Genomic DNA, 19,482 nt, shown 5'->3' with positions numbered 1-19,482 from the left:
CTCCACTTTCTCTCTAGACTTCCCTTCATGCAATAATTCTGAGCTGTCTTGTCAGCACAATTTCGTAGCATGCAATGCCACAGGTTTGCCTTTCCTGCAGTATTTTTGAGCATGCTTTTTGGGATCACTCTTTTGAAATATTGTAGGAATGGCAGTACCATGATATTTCTGCCAGGTCCTATCCAGCTCCTAGTCATGTTGTAGAGCTACTGTGAACAGAGATGGGCATTTCCGATGGTATTAATTAAAAAAATAACTAAACTTTGACTGATCTTATTTATACTCTGATATAATGCAAAGCCCTACCAAGTAATACTTTCCATTTCTTCCATCATGGGATCTTAAAGTCCTTTTGATGGTTGATTAAATAAACCTCACAACTGCAAGATATGCAGGTAGTGCTATCTCCGTTTTACAGCTACAAAACAAAAGGCACAGAAGAACTTTCTTCAGGGGACACTGAAAGCTTACTCCAGAACTGGGAGTAGATCCCAGATCTCCTAGCACCCAGGCCTGAACTTTAGGCACAAGGCCATCCTTCCCCACAATAAATGTCTGTCAAGTAGAGCTGTCATCTAAAAAATGTTCTGACAGTTTCCTTCTTTTGGAGAGAAGACTGTTGAATTCTTTACTGGGGATAAACACTATAAATTGGCAGGAAAGGAGGTGAAGACTCAGGGCTAGATTCTGATCTCTTTTACTCTGATGTAAATCTGGGGCAACATCATTATCTCAGTGTACGCTGGATATACAATGATGTTTTTGAGATCAGAATCTGGCTCCCATTATCTAGCTTCTAAGATTCTGTTTGCTCCAAGCTGAAAATATAAGGGTCAGATTCTGATCTCAGTTACATCAGTGTAAATTAAGAGCAACTTCATGGCCTTCAATAAAGGTAGTCTGGATTTAGACTGATGTAATAGATGAGAGTTTGGCCCTAATTATCTACTTCTACCATACAAATTATATATAATGAACTGAAGTACATATGGAGGTCAGGACATTAAAGGCTCGAAAAGGCCCCAAAATATGCAACCTGTGTTTACCCAAAACAGAGACATCTGTATCTCCAAATTTAGAAATGATTTTCCTCTTTCCAAATGGGTAATAAATCAGCAAGCACGGTACATATTTTTTTTTTTCTATTTTGAATTCTGTTAACTGACAATTTAACCTAAAAGCCTTTGTATTTTCTACTTGTACAGCTGTAAATAGAGACTGACAGTTTATTTTCAACATCCTGGGTTTTTTTTTTTTTTTTAAAAACATTTGAAATAAATACTTATAGGTCCATGACAGACGGGTAGCTGATGCTCCATAGCAATCTCGTGGAGCTGTCACACTCTGTGATCGGTCTTTTACAAACACAAACACTGTTGATTTCTTATCAAATGTAAAACCTCCACTGCTCTTTCTTAAATGGTTACTACTAGCATGAAATTGACATTGTGAATCACATGTGACACTGACTTGTCTGCCTTGTAATTGATCTGTGCTTAGGAAAGAGACAGAGCCTGTACAAGCTTCAGTCCCAATCACTGACTTTTCAGCACACACCAAACTCCCAGCAATCTGCTCAGGACCCTAGTGATAATAAATTGTTGCAAATGATAGAAAACTATAAGGAGGAGAGAGGGAGAAAAAGAGCTTGATTCATCTAAGGGGTTGGGGTTTTTTTTTTACACTGATTCTCTGAGGTGTCAATTTCAATTTCAATTGATTCATTATTATGCATCTCAAACTGCTGTAATTGGCTGCTACAGAAATATATTCCTTTTTGTAAAAAAAAAAAAAAAAAAGGAGGAGGAGGGATGTGAGATGGCACATTAAAGAGGTTTTGGAAGCTGCCTGGGCCATCCTGAGATTGGCAGGAAAAAAGAGATTGGCAAGTTAACGGGATCCCATTCTGTTTGGTTAACCAAATGCCATTTGAAAACAAAAGTCTGTCAGGGGGTCAGTGTCAGAATGAAATTGCAAACAAATCGCTCAGGCTCCAGGAGCCGGTGCTACCGCCTACCATCTAATCGTAATATCACCACCTACTAGCATAAGGGGGCTTTCTTTTCAGTTCTTCTTATTGCGGCGTGGTCATTCTGGCTTGTGTTCAGTGCAGGCAAGGCCATGCTAGAGATTTGCAGATCCCTCACCATTTCTCTCCTCCCCACTTCTTTTTATTTCTCAGTGTCAGCCTATATCTGCCTACTAGGTAACACGTTATCGTTGTCCAAGAAATTCACAGCATTCCTTTCCAGGACAGAACGTTACTAATGATTCCTCAGGACTCAGCTCTTTTATATAACACAGGTTAAAGGGATAAAAAAAAGCTTTCCTGAGCCTCCCAGTCAGGCAGCCAGAGTTCCTCATCTCTTTGGGTGAAATATCATAAACCAGTTAGTGCCGTGAATTTGGATGACCATATAAAATAAAAAGCAGTATGTTAATTAAATATCTATAGAGAAGCATTGTGTGACTATATAATTACGTTATTATTAGTCAGGAGTTTGAGGCTGAGTTGTAATAGATTATAGCACTCTAAAAATTAATCTGAAATATATTTGTTACTATGGAGCAATGATGTCACTAGTATGAGTGACATCCGTAAATAAAGAATTAAATTAGTCTATGAAATGATCTAGCACCCGATGCTGTGTATGTGTAAGCTTAATGTTACCCATGTGAGCAATCTCATTGAACTCAGTAGGATCATTCGCTAGTGTCCAGTATAGCACGTCTTTAGGGATCGCAGGATCAGGACCTTACATTTTATATCACAGGTTGTGAAAACTCATAGTTATTGTGATACCTATGCTCACATCTGTGTTAAACATATGTATGTATGTATCGGTGTGTGTATATGTATGTATCAGCAAAGGCTCAAATTTACAGATTTTCAGAGTTCATTGCAAACAGTTGCTTGACTCTGGGTAATCACTGGTTTATTTATAGTTGTTTGAAGGGCACTGGGAGGGGTGCTGTATGTGCTATCCACTGCAAGAAGTTTAACTTAATGCGATGTCACATTTAATTTATTGAATGCACCCAGTTGCTATGGCACTGAGCACATAAAAATCAATCAACAAATAAGTGAAATTGGTGTCAATGGGAATTTTGTACAAAGATGAACAGTAGAATACAGCCCTTCATTTGGTGAGGGAATGATATAATTTTTTTTAACCTTTTTTGAATGTAGCTTTACCTCCTCTTCTTGGAAGGGGTGCATTGCCAGGTGCAGAGCTATAGTATGTCTGTGTTGATTTTGTTCAAGAATAATAAATATGTTTTCCTTTTCCCAGATTTATTGAGACCTTTGACATTCCAGGGTAGAAATTTTCATATGCAAGTCTAAAACTGACTGGCTAGTGCGACCAAAGGCGATGAAGCTCGGTAACAGAATAACAAATGTATTTCTGAGAGAACCCTTTGAAATGTAATTATGACTATTTTGAGAACCAGGCAGGGTAGAGAGTAAATGGTAATTCTTCCAGGATTCTTCAGGTAGGTGATGGTGAAATAAATCTGGTCAACATTTTCAAAATATTGGGTCCTTCTTTCAATGCCTGAATGTGAGAGTCTAAGGTCATCACAAGGATTTTGCCCACAGTGCATTTTCTAAACAAGTGCTAATCCACAAAAGATGTATTCACAACTGGTTCTGTCCCCCACAAAAATATGTTGTAGGATGTAAGTGTGCAAATAAAATCTTCAAAAAACAAAACAAAACCCCAAAGCCAACAACAAAACTTTCCTTCCAGTCAGGCACTATCAGACAGTTTAAACCCAGGTCTCAGAAAAATTAGGATTTTACAAAGTACAGTGAAAATAGTGTATAATCCCTCTAAAAGTCACTGTGTTCTGGATTAGAAGAAGGGAAGAAAAATTCCATGGGGGAAACCGACACATAGGAAAGCTAGATATTCCATTTTGGGCCTTGTGGTGGGATGCCTTCTGGTTAAACACGAGTCCCCTAAACTCCCCATAATTGTCCAAATCACTATTTATAATCATCGGAACAACAGGTTTACAAACCAAAACAGTAAATCCTGATGAATAATCTAAGGAGGACAATTAATTACACGTAGCTTTCTTTTTGCTGTGCAGCTGCAGGAGACTTCATGAAAGATTTCCAAAAGACATGATTATATTCCATCAGTTCTAGAAGCTAGAGAGTGAACCCAGAGTGGCGACTGGCTCAGACTCACAATGATAAATATGTCAAGGTATCAAAATCATTTATTTCTCCACATACCAGGGCTCAAGGTTAGGCTGAGGCTTACTGCCCCTATCCGAGCACCCAGAAGCACAGGGGCAAATTCTCTCTCTGTGGCCATAACTCCATTTTCAAAAGCATCTAAGTGACTTAGAGGCCTATATTGATTTATTTATGGTTTCTCACTTTGGGTTTTTCTTACCCCACTCTGTCCCACCTTTGTGCACACAGCACATTTCAACCTGCCAATCAGGATACTGTAGGACCTTATGAAGTAGCCTTTGAATCAGGCCTGAAGTCAATGAAAAGACTCCCCTTGATTTCAGACAGACTTTGGAACAGGCCCCCTGGGCTTTTGTTTTGAAGCAAGCCCCACAATGCCCCCCCCCCCCCCATTACCCTGTAAAGCCCTTGGTATGTCAAGGGAGTTATTGGGCATGGGATTTTTATCATATCTCCCGCTCCCCAGCTCTCCAACAGGATGGTATCATTGGGGCTGCTGGAAAGCAGAGGGCTTGGGATACAGATTTTGTACAACCCCCAGGCACTCTTGACTATTCCTTGCCTCTGGAGAGCACATTGTGGGGTGAGGTGGGGAGGAGCCAGCAAAGGGAAATGCTCTGGACTTTCTTCACCCATCCTGCAGTGTGCAGTGGGAAGGCAGAGAGAGAGGGAGGGCCAGGCTCCTGGCCAGTCCTGTCTTTCTGAAGAGTCGGGAAGGGGGTGGGGGGAAATGAAAACTTTAAGATATATGAACTGTGAAATTAAATCGAAATACTCAAATAAGGAATCAAATAACAACATAAGCAAAGATGTTTACCAGGGCTTGAAGTTAAATACAGATTTTTTTTCATAACACAAAATGCAATAAAGTTCTGTGGAATGTTAAAAATAATGTACAGTGGGAAAATGTTCCCTACTGCCATAAATCTTGTTGTGCAGTGTCGCTTACCAGGTATCAGTCCAGGAGCAGAAGGAAGCATGCACTAGTACACCTCAGCCAGGATTTCACTGCCCAAAGCAATCACAGTAATACTTAGTAGGCATAGTGCCTTTCTTATCTGCACTGTATCTAACAAACAGTCATTAATGAATCTGCCATGCAGCTCTTAGAACTGCCAAGAACTCTAGCAAAGGGCCTGCCTGGATTCTGTGATCCAGATCTATTCAAAGGGTCAAAGTCCACACTGACATTACACCCCTTTGGCTTCATTGGAGCTGCACAGGGTGTGAGTCAGTTCGGAACACGGCCCAGTATGCTTCATTGTCCATCTGGACTGTCCAGTGCCTGGTTAAAAGCTGAAGTTTTCTGTCCAAGGAAATTGCTGCCTCACAGAATGCTTATTTCTTGACTATTCCCCTTCTTTCTCCCATAGCGTATCTGACATTAACACCCCGAACTGACAGCACAAAGGCAGCATCTGGATAGCATAGCCTGTGGCTCTCGAGTCACGGCTGGTGGACTTGTGGTACATTCAGATATATTCATTAAAACACTAATCAAGCAGAAGCTCATTTGTGGAATTGTCTTGGAATAAAAAAATGGCCAAAGTAAAACCGTTGCAGTCCTGAACTACTCCTGCGATAAAAGAGATTTGACAGCCCAATCCAGTTAACTCCATCCTTGCTTTTTGACTGCGAACACATTTTTGTCTGTTCGTAGTGAAATGTTAAGACTCTACCACCCAGGTACAATATATCAGGCTACAGCAGAGAACAGGAGTGTATTTACTTTGACATGTTGTACCTGGTTTCTTGTTCAGCAAAAAAAAAAAAAAAAAAAAAAGAAGAAGAAGAAGGTGTGTGTGGTATTATACACGCTTGGAGGACTGAGGGTGTATTAATATGCACACATATATACATACATATGTATTTATAAGAATATGTGGGACAGACCCTCAGCTGGTGTCAAAAGAGCAACACAATTATTGCCCGATGAGAATCTGGCCATATGTATGTGTGTAAATATTATATAATAATATAACATTACACACACACACACACACACACACACACATATATGGTGCAAAATACATGCAGGTTATTCCACGCTCATATATATCTAGATATATATGGAATAAACTGCATGCATTTTGTACCTTTAATCTTCTTATCCCTGCCCAGTAATCTAACTCTGCTGGCACTAGTGCTTAAATTCTCAAATGTTTATTTAAACCAGTTCTCTAACCCTCCAACTCTGTGCAGCAGCTCGCCCAACACCCATGATTTTTAATAGAAAGAACCAACCATCAAAATATTTTCTTCTTTTCCCTGTGACACCCTAGATCATGTAGGAGGAAGGGTTGGAAATTATGTTGGTCTGTGGTCCAAGACCCGATATATTTAATCGTGGATCAGTGACCGTTTCTAAGGGCAGATGTCTCTTGGCGAACCTTCAGGCCTAGAAACGAGTGGTGTATCCCATTGGACATCTTAGAATCCCAGCTCTCCTTTGGCAATAGGATAAAGCATTCAGTGTAAGCGCTGGAAGATCATGAGATACAGACCCATAAAATCCCTGGCTTGAATATCTTTGGAATTTGTTTTTAAATAGCAGAAAGAGGGAATGTTTGGTTATTTGATCTGTTTTCCAACAGCAGATGGGCTGCTGCAGAACAAGGCTATAGTGCAAAGGTGGGGCTGAGTGCTGAAATTTGGACCCAAACGTAAGACTGAACTTCCTCCCAGTTTCCAGGGAAGGAAGGGCATTTGGATCTGGAGTTCCAGTTCAGACCCATTTCAAATATGAGGCAAGCTGACCATAAGTACAGCCTAATTTTTTAGCTCATTCTATAGGAGTTTGTATTATATCCCTGTGGTGCTTTGAGTTACAGCTGGTTACACTGGGTGCAGTCCTGTCCCCACTGAAGTCGGTGACAAAATTCCTATTTGACTTCAAGGGGAGCAGAACTGGGTTATTCAAAGGGCTGGTGGTTAGTGAGAAGGGCTCTGATGGGTGCCATTTCTTCTTCTTCCAAGAGGCTGGTTAACTGTGGGGGTTCATGGCTGCCACCACTTGCCATCCTATGGCGTCACATAAGTAAGCCCATTCAATGTGGCCTTTGTGAAAACTTTTATAAGGCAACAGGGAGTGCCCAGAGGGAAGCACTATACTGGTGGGTTGCCAGTCTGTGCTCTGTGTATTGGATAAGGAGATACAAATGTGCTAAAACTAAACTAATTTCCAGCCTCTATGAGGAAAGAAAAATGACTGTTACTATCATGGTCTGGTTGGAAAGTCTAGGTCTCTGGGGGCTGGAACAGAATCCTTTGTGCCATCGAGTCCCAGATGCATCATGTACCGGGCAGAACTTTAGCTTACAATTTGGGATTAAAGTAAATCCTAGTGTTTTTCTGCATGCCTGCCTGCTCCCTGGCTCCCAGAGACTGCTGGGTAACTGCCTATTATCCCGTGGTTCCACTCCAGTGCCCTCCCCAATAAAACTTTTCATATCCTTATAAACGAACTAGATTGCCGTGTTATAAACATTTACACTGTGCTAACAGATCATCTCCGCACATCAGAATTGGCTAAATTCCCTTTTCCAGATGAATATATTGAAGGAGATTAGAGATATGATAGCTTTTCAGATTGCTGAACCCAGAGAAATTAGTTTAGTGAGCATTTACAGAGGCTAAATTGGAACCATTAAATAGTGGATTAAATTGATGGTACTTTCATTGTCTGTCCTTCGGTACTGCTGTAAAATCAATTAGCCGTCACTATTCCATTCTCCATATAGTGAGATTGTCAGCCTGGCTAGGAGCTGCAGACCCTCACAGCAGTAGCAAGCAGTGTGAAAATACACCTATTAGGTGATGTGGCATGAAATAACATCATAGGGCAGAATGTCCCAGGGAGATTTATCCCAGCCTTATCTCTACTTTAACAGAGAGGGGACAGACACTAGTCTCTGGTGACACTCTTATCCTGAGAACATGTGCACGGGGATGCTCTCTGGACTGACAATTATTATGTCCCCTCTCAACTGTCCTGAATTTTGCATCAGAAATCTTCGCCGCCCCCTCCTGAAACTGGCAGGGTCCCACATTAAGAGCAGAGGATTTGGAAAGCGGAGACTCGGCTCAGATTTTAAACAGCCAAACCTCCAGCTAAACGCTTTTGTTATTCAAGTCCACTGCGATGTAAAGCTCCGAGTCCTGTTAGTCTGATTATTTATTCATATAATATAGTATGTGTCACATGTACCATGGTGCTTTGTGGCAAATTAAGTCAAACACAGAGAAACAAACATACCGAAGGTGTTACCACTGCTGTGTTGCACTTTCATCCCAGCAATGCACAGTGCTTTACAGACATTAGTGATCCCTCTCTGTGGGGTAGGAATTATTATATCATTTGCATAAAGGGGGAAACTGAGGCATCAAGAATTTAAGGGCGTGTCTTGCCCAAGGTCACACAGCGAAGTGGTAGCAGAGCCAGGTGCAACTAAACCCTTCATATTTGTGGGTACATATTTTCACCCTGATTTACAGATGGGGAAAATGAGGCACAAAAGGGGTTAGATGCCTTGTCTCATGTCACACAGTAAATCAGTGGGAGAATTTGGAATGGAATTCAGGCCTCCCAGCTCCTAGTCTGGAATGCTTTCTACAGTGCCCCACTGCCAGGGATATAGGAAACCTGAGTAGAATCTGGAAGTCCTGTTTCCCAGGCTGTTGCTCACACACTTAGCTGCCACTACCTCCTGCAGAGGGAAATTTAAAAACAATTAGGAAGATGAAGCTTTTAATTTTCAGTTTTAAAGCTTTGACCCACTTTTTGGAATTTTTCCCAGTGATCCCTCACACTCCTCTTTTAAAGAGACTTGGCCCGGATTTGTGATTGCTAGCGCTAGGGAGAATTAGTCTGTCACAGAGTTTAAAGGGAATATTTTTCATCCTGGGAGGGGTGGGTGTGCTGGGCTATTTTTAAGTTTTAAACTGAGCCTGGAGATGGGAAATAAGAACATTCCAACACAGAAGTAGTTCCTTCTCTGTTTCTTTGGGGTTAACGTGGCAAACTCTTGAATTTTTCATCAACGTTCATTTAACTGTCCTTCAATAAAGAACCACCCCGAACTATTAGACACTGCATTTAATGTTCTACTAAACTGACAATAGAAACATATTGACTATTTTCTTCCTGGTGCTATTGTGAACAAAGATGAACTTGAACCACAAGTTTAAGGAGTTGCATCTGAATTTGCCCGGTGTTTGGATTTGGTCCATTATAGAGACAGGGTAAGAAATGGGGTGAATTCCTGGCCACAGGGAAGTCAATGGGAGCTTTGCCATTTATGACAGTGGAGCCAGATGTTCACCCGAAGTTTAGATTCAGTTCTGAACAGCCTCCAAAGCTTGGGAGTTGGGTGTCTGGAATCAGAGTTTCAAGTTTGAGCCCCTCTCTAGTTAACAGTTTCGTTTATGGAATTGCCTCTCCACCTCACCCAATCCTCACATCTGCTCAGCCGTGAAGGAGCTGAAGCCATATCATGATCAGTAGCGCTGTGACTATCTCAAGTTTTACTATTGGGAAATATGTGCAAAGCCTAGGTACAGGTTCAGTGAACCAGTTCATTAGGTGGAACACCCAAAATCACAATCTCCTGTGTCCCAAAGGACTTCCTCTCCACGACCACATATTTAACAAGGGTTAATGTTTTCTCGTGTATTGAACCCAACCCCCCCCCCCCCACAGAAGGTCACTGTTTCTGTCAAATACCTTAACCACGCTTTGGGCATGTTTACCAAGATACCCTCCAATGCCTGCCTAATCAGGTCTCTCTTCTCCAGTGGGGGTGGCAGTAATTGCTTGGTTATCTTTGGAATCTCATTGTTATTTGATGTTTCAGAGCCTTTATTTCCTGGACATCTCATGCATGATGAGGGCATCACCTTTTGCAAATAAATCAAGTCATTGTCTGGTCAACCTCCCTGCTATTCCTCTTTCCTTAAGAGCTGGAGAACAAGAGGAAGCGACTTGTTTTTCCAATACCTTCCTGATGGCCACTTCCACCACCTGGCCATCCGATTGGCACTGCGGTGCTAGCTTCTAATACCCTAGATCCTTTTGTTCTCAGAACTCCCTGAAATTTTTCTCCTTCAGAAGCACCTTTTCAAGAAGAGCTTTTGTCTTGGAGCTGGACCATGAAGTTATGGTTAGCTTCTGACATATGATGACAACTTTCCCATCTAGATCCACTCAAGATTCCATCCTCTTGCTCTTCTGCTTTCCTTGCCTGGTAACATCATGTAGCTTCCTTTCTGTAGTGGGTGTGTTCATCCAAATGTTTGTTTCTCCAGTTTTTCAAAGAATCCTTTCAGCCCCTGGTCATGGGAGAAATGGCAAAGGCTGCAGCCCCACCCCAATATACAGGATGATGTTCCAAGGCAACCCATGAATTTCCACACCCTCCATAGTCTATGCCCTGAAAAAGAAAGGAAGGCTTGTGCAGTGATTAGGGTACTATCCTGGGACTTGAGCAACCTAGATTCAAGTCTCTGCTGCACCACAGACTTCCTGTGTGACCTTGGGCTAGTAACTTTATCTTTCTTTGCCCCAGTTTCCTAAAAGGGGATAATAGCACTCACATGAAAAATTGTGAGATGCTCAGCTACTACAGAACAGAGAGGGGCATTTAAGTACCTTAGATCAATCAATTTGTATTGGTGTAGGCAGAATATCGTATTCCAGATTGCCTGAAAAGTGAAACCTTCATTCCTCCTAAATCTTGTTATTGCATTTGAGATTATGGAGAACTACAGTCTCTGCTTTGTTCCAGGTTCTTTTCTTCCTCAGCCTTTCTAACTTGCCTCTCTGTCTCCTCCTCGTTTCTCAGCTATTGTAAGTGTGACCTACCTATATCAGGGTTCTGTTTGAGTCTTTCATAGGCTCCTGGCCCAGTAATGCAAAGTAGCTATTTTGGAGCTACATCATTGCTTCAGTAAAGTCCAGTCTGGCAATCTACTTTCTTAAATGCCTCTGTTTGGTGTCCATGCTCTTCAATGAATCATTTTTGATCCCATGGAAAATTATATTAAGTCACACTTTCTGAATCATGAATTCTCCCATCATTGCTGATGGCGGGTACTGTTTCTCAATCAACAGTGAGCTGCTGCAATCAGTCTGTGAGATGTATCTAACCACCCCCATTTATCATCATTTCCATTTTTGCATTGATGGGCATCATACACTGCAAAGAGCTAGCCCAGCCGTGAAATGACACCGGGCTGGCAAATTCATAATGATCAGGTCTTACCTATCAATTCTCGTCAGACCCTTTGTGACACACCATTGCGTCCTCATAACCTCCTCCTCTGATGGATCAGCACTGTGCACCCTAACTGCCTGAAAGCCTACGGGTCATATCCTAGGGACAAATTTAGCCCTGGCATAAGTGGGTAAAGGTGCTCATTGGCTTTGGTGGGAGTTTTATCTGCGTGTCCAAGTTCTCTACTTTGCACACAAAGACCTCAGCTTCTCTACCTTACTGACAAGGGATGTTATCATGCTTACTCTATCCTCTCCAGTTCATTTAAACTTTAATCTGGTGCGTGCAGCAATGGTGTTCAGCAGGGTCTGATAGCACACAACAACAGGGACAATCGTTTAAGTACTCCTGACTCCAGTCTGATTCCTAACTTCCTCTGTACTCCATATGATAATGAAAGGGCTCACATGGTAGCTCATGCACATCTCTGCGAGAAGCTAGGCAGGAGATCGGTCACTCTGAGCCTTTACCACTTTTGAGTTACCTGATCTGTTCCCCATTTATGGCAAACTCATATCGCATTTCCCTTCCAGTAACGGAGCTGGGGGGTGGGGAGCGGAGTGCTACAAGGGATGCCGTAGGCATTCGTTGGTGAATGATGTGACTAACCAGTCCACCCCCTCTAGGAAACTTGAGCAAGTGTTCCAGTGCTGCTCTGGAACTTGGGTTATCCAGACTGTGCCAAATAAAAGTTCAGCCCAGGAACCCTCAGCCTGAGGAGAGCAGTATCTGTACTGAGGGAAGAAATATAGGCCACATTTTGCTCTCAGCAACATAAATGCCAATGGGATTGTGCCAGTCTGGGATCAGAGTATGGGCCAAAGCCCACTGAAATCAATGAGAGGTTTTCCATTGACTTTAATAGGCTTTGGATCAAACCCATTATTCTTCTTCGAATAATCGCAAAAAACTGATAGGCAGGAGTAAATGAGTTCCAAATAAAAGAATCTGGAGGTAGATACTGGAAAGGGGAGGACAGAGAGGTGGGAAGCAGCCAAATCTGTTCATTCTAACTGGTAGAATAAAATTTCTCTGACAAATTGGATTTTGACTTTTTTTGGAAGGAGAATATTTTCCCCCAACACTTATTTTTATGTAAAGGCTCCAGATTTGAAATCTTTAAGATCAGATGTTTAGTTTTATTTATTTTATTAATTTGTAAAATTCTTCCTGTCCAATGAAATTATGTTTGTAACAACAACTAAAAATATATTATCTTGACTCTCCAGAAAGAACCTTTTGCTGTTATTCCTGGAACCACAAAGACACATGAACAATTAATCCTTGATTTCCAGACCCAAGTGAGTCAACCAATAAAACAGCTGTCAGCTGCCTGTCCTGGTGAGGTGCAGCCTAATATCCCAGGAGAGGATAATTATTCTTATCTGATTTGGCTCTGTAATGAAATCATAAAAAGCCTTGTCCCATTCTGTGAATTCAGTTCTTCTCAGCAGGTTAAGCAGAGCCCAAACGACTAACATTTCTGTCAGCATTGACTCTGACTAAGGGCTAATATACCATACAAAATAACCCAATAATAAATCTTATTATAAAAACAAACAAAAACAAAAATAAACCCCTCAGAGAAGCAAGAAGGGTCCTGGGAGATAAATTGTCTGACAAAAAGGGTTCTCGGATTGCCATGATTGGAAAGGAAATTTTTAAGACACTATACATATTCTCCACCTTTTAAGGGAGTTGCCACAGTAAGGGAGTTTTTAGTTCTTTGTTGCCCTTTGGACAGGTCTATATATTACAGTGCTGCCTCTCGGCATGAAAATAACAGTTTGGGAAGATGGACGAACCACATAATCCAGAGGGTGAGGTTTTCTAAAGCACCTAAGTGATTTAGAAGCCCAAGCTTTGTTGCGTCTCAGGACTTGCTGTTTTGGAAAATCCCATCCATACCCTGCATGGAGGTGCAGGAATTCAGACTTCCATTCTCTAGCTGAGCTGCTGTTCTAATCCATTGCCCCAGGGTGGACCGTTCTTCATACTCAGGACACATTTGGTGGTGAGAACGAGTGGGGGAAAGTGGTAAGAAAACTCAGAGACAGTGGCTGGGCCTGATTCTCTACTGCCCTGCCTCTGGTGTTGTCACGCTCACCTGTGCAACGTGGAAGACAGACAGGACCAAATCCAAGTTTGGTAGGGCTTCAAATCCAGGTAGCCCTCAGTTTGCAGATATTTTTGATTTTAAGGTTAGAAGGGACCATTGTGAATATCTAGTCTGATCTTTTGCACAACTCAGGCCATGTAAAGAGTGGGAGGGAAAACAGAGGTGAAGTCAATTGTCCATGGTCACACAGCAGCCTGAAATAGAGCTGGGAATAGATTTTACACCTTTTGCCTCTCAGGTCAGTGCCCTTTCCACTAGATCACACTAGTGTCTGGCCTCACCAGCAGGTGGCCTACCATTAATGGGAATCATGAAGAGGGTCCCGATAACTTCTGTCAGTTACAAACAGGAGTAAAGTACAGCGATGGGCCCAAACTAGAACTCCACAACCAAACACCCCTAAATGTTTGGATCCCCACCCAGCTTCCAAACTTTGTGGCTCAAGTCCACCTCTATTAATGAAACTCCTGACGGAAGTTTGTCTTTAGAGATGAAAAGCCCTCCTGAATCTCAGTGAGACCTCTTTCAAGTAATGTGACTTCAAGGAATCACTGATTTGGCTGGGGATAGTGAATGGATGTCTTGTTTAAAGTTATGAATGACCTTTGCCATTATCGTTCATACCTCAGATCTCCAGAGGCTCCTGGAAATAATGACCATGCAAGTCAATTTAATAACCCTCAAACTCCATTTGCTCATGTCTTCAATGCAGACAATTTCACAGATTAGCAGATCTACCACCATCTGAAGTGAAGCTTAACCAGATTTAAGCAGGATGAGAAGATAGCCTTTGAGAGACCTTACGAGACGGGAGGTGGGCGGGGGGGGGAGCTCTTGAATTTGAGAAGTTGTTGAAAGGTCTGTGTGAGGAGGATCTTTGAAAAAGATTGATGGTGGAGCTCAAGTACCACAGCACGGTTTCTCTAACAACTGGGAAGGGTGTTAAGGGACATCTGGGGTCACACAGCCAAATTTGGGGAGGACCAGATCAACTTAGAGATGAATCTCAACTGTGAATGAAGAAAACAGTCTATAAAATATGATATTTTTGCTACACGGTTATTTGATTGATTGCAAGGAACAGTTGGCTGTTGGAGTCTCCTGTGAAAGCAATTAGGATACAGTGATGGGGAAAGAGCAGAAAGGGAGGTAAGGTAAAGCTGATGCCTTAAGAGCCGGATAAATTACTAACCCAAAGGCCAGGTCTCAGGCGATGTTCTGCACTGCACACCATGACATTGCCATTGTGCAGCGTGTGAATATCCCACGGGTCTCTGCACGCTGTGGGGAGATAAAGTTTCAGGTTGTTCGCCGAGAGGCAGAGCCATGACTGGGGGTATCTCAGGGTCAGGGATGCTGTTCCCAGGTTAAGGCTGTGAGAAACATTAAAAAAGTCAGCGAGTTAGGGAGCCCTTGGAAAGGTCAGCATGAACTCTGAAGGTGAGAAGAGCTGTAACAAAGGATTCTCACGAACCTGAGTGACCCAAGCTGGTCCCGATGGTGATGGTCCGCTTGGGTGAGGAGCTGCATTGCAGCATTTAGGAGCGCTGACTGACAGCTGATATTTAGAGCCGGGCTGGACAAGGATCACAGGTGTTACACAGATGCTTAGTAGCCTGTCATCCCTACAGTACAGAGAAATAGGCCTTTATGGCTCCCTACTCTTCGGGAACTGTCTTAAACTGTTTCAGACTGTTCTATATCGCGGGCCCTGAGAAAGAGCTGTGTAAACACTCCCTCATGCATCTGAAACACCTCTTACGCAGGCAAACCAAATCCATTTAGCAATGCTATGGAATATTCACCAGAACCCCGTGAGGGGTCACTCTGAATGTGGAATTCAGACTTGGAAACTGAGCAGCTAAGGCTTGGGACCTGGACTCGGGAACTGGTGTATGTGTTTATGAAAAATGTTCAAGCACATACTTATGTAATGGGCTATGTTGATCATACCATGAATGTATGTCATATCAGAGAGAGAAACGCTATATACAGAAACTAGTACATCTATTAATTTACACAATTCAGCTTCATAATTTTTTTTAATTCTGACATTCCCATAAAAATTCTGCTGACAAAAGGTTATTGGAACAATTTTGGTTTATCCCCAATTTTCTTTTTAAATCAAAGCATATAAAACATCTCCTGATCTAGCTTTTTGGAATGGAAAATGAATGTTAAAACTGGCATGGTTGTGGGCATAAGTCTGATAAAAGCCATAAGGGTGACAAGTTACCTCTGAGATGGTATGGGGCCAAAGGGAAGAGAGAGAATTTTAGCTGGCCACCATCAGATGATGAGACAATGACATAGCTAAATGGGTAACACAAGCAGCAAGGAACTAAAAGCACCGTACATTGTGATGCAAAAGGCAGTGTCTCCTCCAAATGAATAAGAAACTTTATCATGGTATATCACCAGTCTCTGCAATGATAGTCCAGCTATTCGTTTATACCATGGTCCATGTGATTCTCAGGCATTTGACTGTGTTTATGAAAGATGGATCTGGCCTTATATAGATTTTACATGGTGTTCAAGCCAAATGCCCATTTAAAGTCCAATATTATTTTTTACCCCTCTCTGTAGGGGACCCTCATGCCCTGAATTGTATCCATCAGACACTAACTCAATCTCAGTCCCCTTCTAACTCTGAGATAAATGCTCTGAGAGGGAGTACAGTAACTTCTTCCGATAAAGAATTAAAAGCAGAGGTGATAAGTCACTGATATTGAGAGGATCTGTCAAAGTATAAGGCAAAAACGAATGGGTTTCTAAATCAGTCAAACATTTTAAACATCCCTTTTGTAATTGGCAATTTTGTAATATTTATTCACAACAGATCTGATTGTTGGATTCCCACTGGCTCCCCTCAGGAGGGTTTGCGTGAAATCAGTTTGAAATGGTGTGTCAATTTTTTTCTGAAGTCACCATCTGGCTGATAGACTTGAGTCTGTTCTAATACACTGACCCAGTGAATCGCTGCTAAACAATTCCCGAGGGTCTACACTCCTCTCGCAGGCAATCCGGGGAAACGCTGCAGCGAGAAAGAGAGAGAGAGAGGCATATTTTAATGTGTTCTGTTGAAGGATTGTAAAAGAATTTGATTTACGTAAAGAAACAAATCTTTGGATGGTCTTGTTCACTCTCACTCTGTGATGCTCGTTTCAAATATGAAGGGAGATTTAGGTCTTTCATTAATGACCTGATAGTGCTGCCTGGAATTGTGCTGGCCACCTCCTTTCTCCCCTCCTCCCCCCAAAAAAACCCAGACCAGCAGAGAGGAACCCAAATGCTCAATATCAGCAACCTCTGCAACCCAGGTGGCAAAAATAAATATTTGATCAAATACATTGCACCTATATTTAAAATACGTGCCATCATATGGAATGCACTGGAATATTACTGAAGCAGCCCCATTTCATGTGACAAACAATCCCAGGGATGAAACTGACAAATATCATATATTGGTTTAGCCTATAGTGTGAAATGAGGCATCATCTGAAATAGTTTTAGATCTTCTCTGTTGGCTCTTACGTGTTAGTGGCACATGTTTGTTTGGGAAATATTAGCAGTTAGGAGGTACAGCTTTCTTACTATACATATCCAGATAGTAAGATGCCATCGCTCCTTTTAGCATTGTGATGGTATAATTTCTTATTATGCAAAAGTAAATATATATATTTATACCTGTCGCTATATGAATAATTTAATTGTTCAGCACAATACAGTACATGGAACTTGCACCTTTCACTGTCTCGACACGACGTTGCACAACTAATCCATCTCTCTGGGAGTATATACACACCCTTTATATATATGTATACTCTTATATGTCTAAACACACACACACACGCATATATATCAGCCTGGCAAAATTCTACGTACCCAGATTGACTAATTTTCTTTGACAGGCGAGTAAATTATCATTATAGCACTCATTTTTCCCATTATCATCAATCATCATTGTGAAGAATGAGCAAGCAGTTTTTTGTCTTAGGCTGGTAAATTTTCCTATCAGTTTTTCAAGGCTGAATATTATGTGTGTACAAATAAAATGTATATAATATAAACCTACGCTAAGGGCTGGATCCAAAGCCCAAGCCCAGCAAACTCAAACGGAGGCACTCGACTTCAGTGGACATCGAGTCAGGCCCTAAAAGATCATTTGTTTTTCTGCAGCATCTCAGAGAGCTAGAATGCAGAGAATGTTTTACAAGGTTTGGTAAAGAATCTCTCCTTGTAGTCCTTTCCCACTGGGATAGGTAAATATGGAGCAGGGTCAAGGAATAAGCTAAAATACAAAGCCTGTAAAGATATCCTGACTGCTAAAGCATGGCAAATAAAGCAAAATAATTTCTGCAAATATCTATTTCAATTTTAAAATTAATTTGCTTCAGCCATGCTGATGTCCACTCTGTTTAGTTTGCACTGACGTTCGAGTGACTGAACTTTACTGGCACAAACATTCCCAGGAAGCCCATTTCAAAAGTTACACACCCAAGTATGTATTATCCATGCATGCAAGTATGTTTGCTGGCGATGATTGTGCATTCATCCAACTGGGAAACAGAAACAACATCATGTGACTGATCTGACCAATTAGTGTTAAACAACATTGCAGTTCAAATTTCAAATATTTTAAATCATTCCACAGAATTTAAAAAACAAACAAACCTGAAAAGAAGTTTGTGGATTAAATTTAAATAACTAAAAAAATCTGATGAAACCATGATCTGCTTGCAGATATTGCATGAGCAGAAAGAGAAGCTAAAATCACTGACTATATTAGTCATTGTAAATCATTGGCTTAGCTCTCATAGACTAGCTATTGTAAGGGGGGATGGACAGGTAGGGTCTGTGGGGCATAGTCTTAATTGGAGGCTAAAGGAAAAGGAAGTAAGGAAGCGCGTAAAGAGCATTAGTGGTTCAGAGGGCGAGGGTTCCATATAAATAGAGCAATATAAAAGAGTGTGATTCCCCTTCTTGGGGAGTCAACGCTGGGACAGTGAGAAGGGCCATTCTAAGCAGCCAGTCACTATGATGTGTAAGAGTCTAGGTACAACAAATCCAAGGAGAGTTTTGAAAACCAGGAGTGTAATTTTGAATTGGATTTTGAGAAACCAGAAAAGGAGAATGCCCATTGACTTCAGTGGAAGCAGGCTTAGGCCCATGGTCCTATTACCTGGGGCGACAGATTAATTAGAGAAGTCACAACATTCTGGACTCTCTGAAGCTAGACCATAGGGTAAGAACTACAGTAGTCAGAAGGGGACTTGATTAATGCATAAAAAAAGATTTTAGCAGAAAGCGGGCCTGGTACAGACAAATTTTGGCAGCGTACTGCAGGTGCTGGTCCATGTGAATGGGAACAGCAAGCCCAGCCAAGGCCACGGGTGTGTCCAAGATTTCTTCTCTTCATACCAAGTTACTGGAAGTCACCTGAGATGATTTATATTAATTTCACTAAGATACAATCTTTAACAAGACTTTCAATTTATAAAGTGCTTATTATCCTCGCATGGTCTCAGAGTCCATTACAACAATGCGCAAGGCTTATTAACCCCATTTTACAGAGGGGGCAAATAGCGCTTGAGGTGATGTCACTTGCCCATGGGCCGGATAGAGAACAGGACCCCGGGCTACAGACTCCCAGCCCTGTGGCTTGATCCAGGAGAACACAAAAAATGCATTTGCAGAACATTATTTAGAAATCCCTGTCACTACTTGGTCCCTGTGAATGTGATAGATCCCCAAAGGGGATCCAGCCATTATCTTTAGAAATCCCTGCCACTGTTAGTCTTCTGATACCTTGGCAGAATGGAATGACACCTAGGAACGCCTGGGATGTCAGAGATGTTCAAGGTTGCAAGGGAAGTGCCAGT

This window comes from Natator depressus, chromosome 10 (assembly GCF_965152275.1).
Source record: "Natator depressus isolate rNatDep1 chromosome 10, rNatDep2.hap1, whole genome shotgun sequence".
NCBI lineage: Eukaryota > Metazoa > Chordata > Testudines > Cheloniidae > Natator > Natator depressus.
The sequence above is the reverse complement of the archived record's forward strand: the minus strand, read 5'-3'. Positions refer to the sequence as shown.